This window comes from Narcine bancroftii, chromosome 14 (genome assembly GCF_036971445.1).
Source record: "Narcine bancroftii isolate sNarBan1 chromosome 14, sNarBan1.hap1, whole genome shotgun sequence".
NCBI lineage: Eukaryota > Metazoa > Chordata > Chondrichthyes > Torpediniformes > Narcinidae > Narcine > Narcine bancroftii.
In genome coordinates, this window is record NC_091482.1 from 270,085 (window position 1) to 279,037 (window position 8,953).

General features: G+C 47.2%; 1 long non-coding RNA gene across 1 annotated transcript; it reads right to left on the reverse strand.

Annotated features, from left to right (window-relative positions):
• Window positions 1-1,002: 1,002 nt before the first annotated feature.
• LOC138749436 (uncharacterized) lies at window positions 1,003-3,748 on the reverse strand. Its single transcript, XR_011348636.1, has 3 exons — window positions 3,658-3,748; window positions 2,820-3,009; window positions 1,003-1,076 (listed from the first exon to the last, which is right to left on the reverse strand). It is a non-coding gene; the product is annotated as an uncharacterized lncRNA (long non-coding RNA).
• Between the last annotated feature and the right edge of the window lie 5,205 nt (window positions 3,749-8,953).

Consider the following 8,953-nt stretch of genomic DNA (forward strand, 5'->3'; position numbering starts at 1 on the left):
CAAAGTGTTCCTTGCAGTCAAGAGGAAAAGAGAATTCCCTGAGTTCCCTACAGCCCCCAAACCCAGCCCTTGCCCACAAACACCTAGCCCCCCGCCCCCAAAATCCAGCGCAAACATTCAAATGCAATCGCCTTGTTTAAAAAAGGTAATGGGGAGAATCTTGGGAATTATCGACCAGTATAGGATCTATGAGCATTTGGAGAAGTACAGACTTCTCAAGGACAGTCAGCATGGCTTTGTGAAGGGAAGGTCATGCTTCACGAGTCTAAATCAGTTTTATTTGAGGGGGGTAACAAAGGAAATGAATGAGGCTCAGGTGGTAGATGTGGTCTGAATGGATTTTAGCAAGAATTTGACGAGATTCATCCAGAAAGTAATTTGGCAAAGGTTCAGGGTAACTTTGGCTGTGGATAAAAAATTGTCTTGTTGGAAGAAAGCAGAGAGCAGTGGAGTGCCACAGGGATCTGTTCTGGGACCCCTGCTCTTGGTGATTTTTATAAACGACCTGGATGAAGAGGCAGAGGATGGGTCAGTAAGTCTGCAGACGATGTTAAGGTTGGAGGAGTTGTGGATGAAGCTGAAGATTGTCAAAGGATACAAGAGGATACAGACAGGATGCAGATTTGGGCAGAAAAGTTGCAGATAGATTTCAATCCAGGTAAGTGTGAGGTGATGCATTTTGGAAGGACAAACCAGAAGGCTGGGTGCAAGGTTAATAGTCGGTTACATGAGTGTGGAAAAACAGAGGGACTTTGGGGTTCAAATCCAAACATCCCTCAAGGTTGCCGCTCAGGTTGATATGATAGTTATGAAGGCCAATGGGATGATGAGCTTCATTAAACTTTTCTACGTGGTCGTGCATGAAAGTGAGGCCATTTTGGCAAGAAAGCGCAGAAAAATTAACCACGATTACAGGAGTGGCCTCCACGTGAGACCTGGAGCAATATCTTCATGGAAACAAGCGACAACTTGACCAAATATCTGATCTCATTTATAAAAATAGCACTGGCCTTCGCGAAAAGATGTATCACGATCAACTGGATGTCCGCTGGGCTGTGGAAATGAACTGCTGTTACCTACAGAAAAAAAAAATCACATAAACGTGGCCCTTTGGTAAAGGTCTGTCAGCTGTACCTGGACCACATAGAGGCCCAGACACTAATATAAATGAACAATAAAAGGGGATAAAAGTAACCATTACATAGACCAAAACCAAGTTTCCCCAACTGGACTCATCTACTTGTAATCTCTGAAAATTTAGATATGAAAACAAACTGGAATAGAGAGAGAAAAAATTCAAAGTGCAAAAGGAAAAGTCCCTGAATGTGTGTTGAGTCTCGTGATGAAGGGCTATTCCTGAACCTGGCTATACCTCTTTCCCGATGGGAGCAGTGAGAACAGAGCGGGTGACGTGGATCCTTGATTCCTGCTGCTCTCTGACAGCATCATTCCCGGCAAATGTTCTCAACGGTGGAGGGTTTTTACCTGAGATGTCCTGGGCCATGTCCATACTTTTGCAGAGCTTTTTGCTCAGGTGTATTGCTGTCACAAGACAACTGCTCAAACCTACTACAAACTGAACCTTTCACCCCTCAAATCCATAACCCACTATTTTTGTTGCATCGATGTGCCTGTCTAAATGTTAAAGGTCCCTATTATTCCAGACTCCACAATCCTGCCCGGCCATGTGCTCCAGGCACCCGCAGCCTTCTGCACGTTCTCTTTTTACAAGTCCTTCAGCAGCCTTCTGTTTCCTCAGCACTGCCTGCTCCTCCACCAAGCTCTGCCACAAATCCATTCAGTCCATGAGCTTCCTGCATCACTCCAGAGAAAAGCCAAGGTTTCTCTCTCTGGATATTGCATTTATTTCATTCTGATGGGCTGAATTCCTGCAGCTTCCCAATCAAACATCTGCAATCACCTTGAAATTGTGCCCCTCTGCACAGATTTGTGCCACCTGCTTTTAAACAGGTTAAATCCTATGGGCATTCTGACAGTGTCCTTCCACTCTCCCTCTCTCTCTACCGGTGGAACTAAATCCTTCTGCTCCAATTTTTGCTTTGGTCTGGGCTTCTGTCCTTTTGCCTGGATTCTCATCCTCTGCTATTTCAGGCTGAACCCTGCCGTCAGCCCCAGGAATAAAAACGTGGGGATAAGGATCGGAATTCTTTCTGGCTGGGTACATGTTGTAACACGGAGCCTGGAGCATCTCAAACACTGCTCTCATCTTCGTGTGTGCACGGCGAGAGACGAGAATAAATCTGGTCCTTAGCCACTGATAAATCCATCTGCAGGATGTTGGCACTTTATTCCTGTGTGTTTTTTTTGAACCTTGCTTAGTGCTAGGTGTTTGAATTAAGATTTTTTCATTATTTTTTCCTTTTGAATTGAACATTACAATATAAGTTAATGCACTTTTCAAATTGTTTACTAATGTAAACAATATTTTAAAGAAAAATCTGTAGATTTCACCATCTGAGGTGCAGGAACTAAACTGTGGCTTCGGCGGGTCCGCGCCCAGGGGTATTAGGATTATTTTAAACAGGACCGTCTTCCAATGTCTGCAGTTGAACTGGCAGAAAGAGGATTGGGCTGTCGGTGTCATTGTTAATGACGTCTCATTCCAGCACAGAAACCTTCCAGTCTGTGGTGAACTGATTTTCTCATCCCACTGACCAGCACCCATTTCATATCCCTTCATACCCCTCCCATCCATGCCCACATCCAAATGCTTTCTGCAGTTAAGCCATTTCTGAATCCACACATCCATAGATCCCAAGCCTTATGACTGAGTCTGTGGAGCCTATCAAATGCCTCACCAAAATGAAGACAAACTTCATCCTCTGCCAGACCTTCATCCATTCCTTTTAGTAACATGATGGTTGAGGTCAGGGGTCCCCAAACAGGTCAGACTGTCCACCGCCCTCATAGCATCCCTGATCCCTCATCGACCCCCCACGCCTGGAATCCTGGCGCTGGATGGGGTGGGGGGAAACATCACTGCCGCATCTACTTGAGGAACAGAGAGTCCTGTGGAAAAGTGGAACCTTTCTATTATTGGCCCCCCCCCCCTCAGCCTGGCGGCCCCCGACCCCCCTCAGCCTCGCGGCCCCCGACCCCCCTCAGCCTGGCGGCCCCCGACCCCCCTCAGCCTGGCGGCCCCCGACCCCCCTCAGCCTGGCGGCCCCCGACCCCCCTCAGCCTCGCGGCCCCCGACCCCCCTCAGCCTGGCGGCCCCCGACCCCCCTCAGCCTCGCGGCCCCCGACCCCCCCTCAGCCTCGCGGCCCCCGACCCCCCTCAGCCTGGCGGCCCCCGACCCCCCTCAGCCTCGCGGCCCCCGATCCCCCTCAGCCTCGCGGCCCCCGACCCCCCTCAGCCTGGCGGCCCCCCGACCCCCCTCAGCCTGGCGGCCCCCGACCCCCCTCGGCCTCGCGGCCCCCGACCCCCCTCGGCCTCGCGGCCCCCGACCCCCCTCGGCCTCGCGGCCCCCGACCCCCCTCGGCCTCGCGGCCCCCGACCCCCCTCAGCCTCGCGGGCCCCGCCCCCCCCACCTCAGCCTCGCGGCCCCCGATCCCCCCTCAGCCTCGCGGGTCCCCGACTACCACACACCCTAACGCCACCCCGACCCAAACTCCCTCACGGTTCCCCGGCCCCACCTCACAACCATCTCCCCGCCCGTTCCCCTCCGAGCTCCGGCCGCCCCAGACCCAAAGAGCGACCCGTGGAAACTCCCTCCTCCCTGGTCTCGCTCCCAAAATGCCCCGATTCCCGCCCGTGAAGCACCGACACGAACCTCTCCCGCTCGCGACCAACTGCTCCAAAGGCGGGAAAGATCAACAACATGGCGGCCCCCAGCGGTCGCTCTCGCGAGAGCTTGAGCCACCCCTCCACGGGATCTCTTCGCCAGCCCAGTCCCACTGGGGAAGGGGCCGAGAGCTGCCTCGGGCCTCCAGTCCATCTCCCCTTCAGGCTGCACATTTCCACACCAGGACCTGCCCCACATTCCCCCCCAAGATTCCAGTCCATCCCACCTCCACCACCTTGGCCCAAAGCTCATTCCACGCTCCCACCCCCCTCTGAGGGAAGAAAATCCCCCTTCAATCTCAATCCATGTCCTCCTCTTTGAATCTCTCCCACTCTCCTTGGAAACAGCCTGTCCCCATGGACACGATCCGTCCCCCCTCACAATTTTCAAATCTTCCTCAATCTTCTACGCTCCAGGGAATAAAGTCCCAGCCTGTCCAACCTTCCCCTGGAACTCAAACCCCGAAAGCCAGACCACCTTCTTGTCCCTCTCCTCGACGCGCTTTCTCATTCCTATCCTTCCTCTCCTCCGGCCACCCAAACGGCACACAATGTTCCCAAGTTGGCCTCACCCATGTGTAAAGGATACTGGAATGTGAGGAGTCAAGCAAGTGCTCATTAGAAATGAAGTAATATGGGTTAAATCAGGGTGAAGGGATGCTGGAATGGGAGGAAGGGTTAGGAAGGGTTATAAAAGTATAATAAAATAAGGATCTTCAAAACAGGATAGCAAGTAAATAGTTTTAGCAAGTCTTGGGATTGATTAATGAGTAAAGAACAAAGACATGATATTTCCTGGCTAACAAGTTTGCAAGAAGGCACATAAACTGATAAGAAGTTAGAATCCACGTGGGCGGAATTACCTAATGCTAAACCAATCCAGGAGGCAGAAGAATGTTAAGGGGAAGGTATCTCTGTACTGAAATGAAATGTATAAAAGTTGGGTCTGCCTCAGTATCTGTGTGTATTCCCAGGGTAAGGGGAAGCACCCAACTTTGCATTGTTGTAATAGTATAATAAAAGTTCTTTGTTCTCAATTTTTGTCTCAAGCAAATTCTGTGAAGGTACTTCGGTTTCTCACACATGCCTTGTCCAACTTCCTCGTGGCCTCCCACCTCCTGCACTCAATCCTCTCATTTCTGAAAGCCAAAATACCAGAAGCTTTCTTCACCCCCTATCTCTACATGGTTCTCCACTTTCGGCAGTTCTGTCCCACAGTTCCTCCATCCCTTTGTTCGACGACACTCCTCAATGGTCTGCCATTTAACATTAAAACTCTTATGTTTTAAGAATCAATTGCAGAGATCTATGGATGTGGGAAGTCAGGAGGGTTAGGGACTGGGTGCAGGTCGATGAGACTGGCAGAATGATATTTCACCAGGGACGAGAAGGGCTGAAAGGTCTCTTTGCTGTGGTTGTTTCTAGGGTAGAGTTCACACCATTCTCAAGTACGAGGGTGAGGAGAGGGAATCACGTGATGGAGTCGTGTCTGGTCGAGTGGAACCAGCCCTCTCCAGGGAAAAGAAAAAAAAGTTTGAACAAACAGAGCTCAATAAACATAAAATACAGGAAGAGAAAGATAAAGTTTCAGAGAAGAGACAGAAGATGGCATCCAAAAGAGAAATCATAAGAATAAAAGAGAAAAGGGAAGAAGGAAAATCACTGAAGAAAGAAGAAGGCCTTATCTGCACATTGGAGCAGAGAGTCACTGTGGAGAAGAGCGGCCGATCTCTGATGTTGGTGAGTCCCCAGAGGAGTGGTGTCCTCCCGACCGGTGGACTTCAAAAATGGCTCTCAGAGCCAAGAAGAGGTGTTCAACTGCACCTGCGCGAAGAGTTGCACATGCGCAGTGTGCAAGTCAAAGAAAAGGTGAATGCCAGTGGGAGGGGGACTCAGCTGAGGAGAGGCCAGCTGAGAGACGCCAAAAATTGACGTATTGGAAACAGTAGGCAAAACAACATGAACAACATAAAAATTGTGGGCCTGAAAGAAGGCAAAGAAGGATCAGGTATGAAGGAATTTATAAAAGGATGGATCCCAAAGATGCTGGGAATGACAGATTCCCATGAAGAAATAGAAATCGAAAGGGCACATAGAACGCTAGTACTGGAACCGCCACCACATCTAAAACCGAGATCCATATTGGTAACATTTCTAAGATAGACGACAAGAGATAACATACTGGAGCAGGCAAGAGAACACAATAAGCCGTTGGAATACAAGGGACAAAAAAAATTTTTCCCGGTCATAAGCTTTGAACTTTTAAAGAAGAGGAAGGAATTCAACACGGCGAAAACAATTTTATGGAAGGAAGGTTATAACTTTATATTAAGACATCCAGCAGTACTCAAAGTATTTATTTCTGGGGAACAGAATAGAATGTTCTTGGACCCAAAGAAAGCCCAAGAATTTGCTGAACATTTGCAGGACAGGAGAAGAGTGACAAAAAAGAAGACTGGCAAGAAAATATACAAAAATATAAAGTAAAGATAATGTATCCATAAAGATTTAAAGATGGCTAAGAGAAGGAGAAGAAGGGAAAAAAAAGAGAGAGAGAGAGTGCTTTGTTATATGTATAGGAAAATAGTGTTCTCTGGGGGGTTGGGGGGGAAGAATAATGGTCACTGTGAAATCGGTTGACGCTTGCAAGTAAGTTTGCAAACTGAATGGAAAGGGGAGTTGTGGTTCCTGTCAAAGGACAAGGGGCAATCCAAGGAGGGGAGGTTCATTTGGGGTTAAAGGGTTATTGCTTGTGGGGATTGTTGGGGTATTTCATGTCTTAAGTGGGTTGTCATATACTGAGTTTAAAAAGGAAAGCTTAAAAAACAGTAATGGAAAAAAGGGATGGAGGTGGTGAAGAGGCGGGAAAGAGTGAAAATAAAGATATAAGATGGCCACTTTGGACGATATGACGATAAACATTAATGGAATATATAACCAAGTTTAAGTATATCCCATTGGGAAAAAAAATCACATACAATTTAAAAGACAAAGTTACAATGTTTGAAAAAACCTGGGAACCAGAAATAGAACATAGCAGAAAGAGCAGACCTTGGACCACCACCACCTAAAATGATAAGAAGATAAACACGATCAGATTTAATGTGAATAAGTAGATGATATGCTTTTTTGTTCGTATTCCTTTTGTAAAAGATATTGTTTTATTGTATTTTATATGTTCAATATTTACTGTTTTTGGAGGGGGGTGGGAAGGGGGAAGCCTGTGACTAGTGGTGTGCTGCAGGGATCGGTGCTGGGACCAGCGTAGCTTGTCATATAGATGCACAATCTGGACAACAATGTGGTGATTGGATCAGCAAGTTTGCAGACAATACTCAGATCAGAAACGTTGTGGACAACGAGGAAGGTTTTCAAAGCTTGAAGATGGATCTGGACCAGCTGGAATAAACAGCAGATGGAATTTAACATGAACAACTGTGAGGTGTTGCGTTTTGAAGGACAAACCATGAAAAGACGGTGAACGGTTGGGCACTGAGGAGTGCGGTAGAACAGAGGGAACTGGGAAACAGGTGTCATTCCATGAAAGTGCTGTCACAGGTGGATTGAGTTGTAAAGAGAGGTTTTGTGATATTGGCCTTCATATACCAAAGTACTGAGTTTCAATGTGTGGAGTTTACGGTGAAGCCTCATAAGAAATTGGTGAGGCCAAAATTGGAGTCTTGTGTGCAGTTGTGATCACCTAACGACAGGGAAGATATCAATAAGATTGAAAGAAAAAATTCACTCGGATGTTGCTCTGACTTCAGGGAATCAGTTCCAAGGAAAGGTTTAACAGGTTAGGACTTTATTCCCTGGAGGGTAGAAGAATGACTGAGATTTGACAGAGGTATTTAAAATTATGAGGTGGATAGACAGTAAATGTAGGTCAGCGTTATCCACTCAGAGACAAACCAGCGGACTTGGAATAAGAGTGAAATGGGAAAAGTTTGGAGGGAAAATTGGAAGAAATTTGTTCAGAGAGTAAAGGGAATGTGGAATGAGCTGCTGGGTGATGGTGAATGAGGAGTCAATCTTAATATTGAAGAATTTGGATGGGTATGTGGATGGGAAGGGTATGGTGGGCTATGGACTGGTTGCAGGTCAGTGGGAATGGGCCAAATAATAGTTCAGCACAGACTCGAAGGGCCGAAGGACCTGCTTCTGCGCTGTACTGTTCTCTGGAGACTGGAGGTTAATTGGGGGTGAAGGGCCTGTTATTGTCCTGCAGGTATAACTTTAAAGATTTAAGACACAGATGAACCTAAAGATTTTTAAATGTTGCATCGCTACGACTGTAATGCACAAAACTCCCCACCCAATTCTGATTGGAGACCCTGGTTTGTTTGCTCCAGACAGTATTCAGATAAACACACAACCAGTGTTTCAGGCTTGAGCCCTTTATCAGGGCAAGTATCTGTACGATATAAAGTTCACTGCTTGACCTGCTGAGCCTCCCCAGCATTTGCGTCGCTACAGAAATTGGTTGAGTTACTACGTGTGAACACAGAAGAATTGACATCAGGACATTTCACCCCTGAAATGTACATCCAGAGACTTGAACTTTAAACATTCAGAACAGAACCACATAAATACCCCCATTCACCTTCCCATTTTGTGAAGGGTGAGATAAAAACACTCCTTACACGGGGACAGATATGAACCTGGGTCACTGTCATTTTAAGAACATTCTGCTAAACATGCCAAGATCAAAATTCAATTGATTGTCCTGTAATAAAGTGCAATATTACACAAACAAACTACTCATTCATGCATAAGGCAGATAGGGTTACATGAGCAGAAAGTTAAATGAAGTGCTTCTTGAAGTCAAGAGCAAATGAAAATTCCCCATTTCCCACGCAGTCTCCAAACCCAGCTCTTGCCCACCTACATCCATCAGCAGCCGACACTTCAAAGGCAAACCTCAGACACAATCAGGTACAAACATCCCAAAACCATCATCCCAAGACAAGAGTGAAAGTTACAGGCAGCGTAAATCACACACATGAAACCAACACATTTCTCTGGCTCCATCGTCATGAGCCACAGGGAAAACTCCAGATTGCAAACTACCCACAAACAGTGGCTTCCACGAACACCAAATTCCTTTCGCCCCAACAATTCAGAGAACAACCCCAGAAAAAGCAGCCA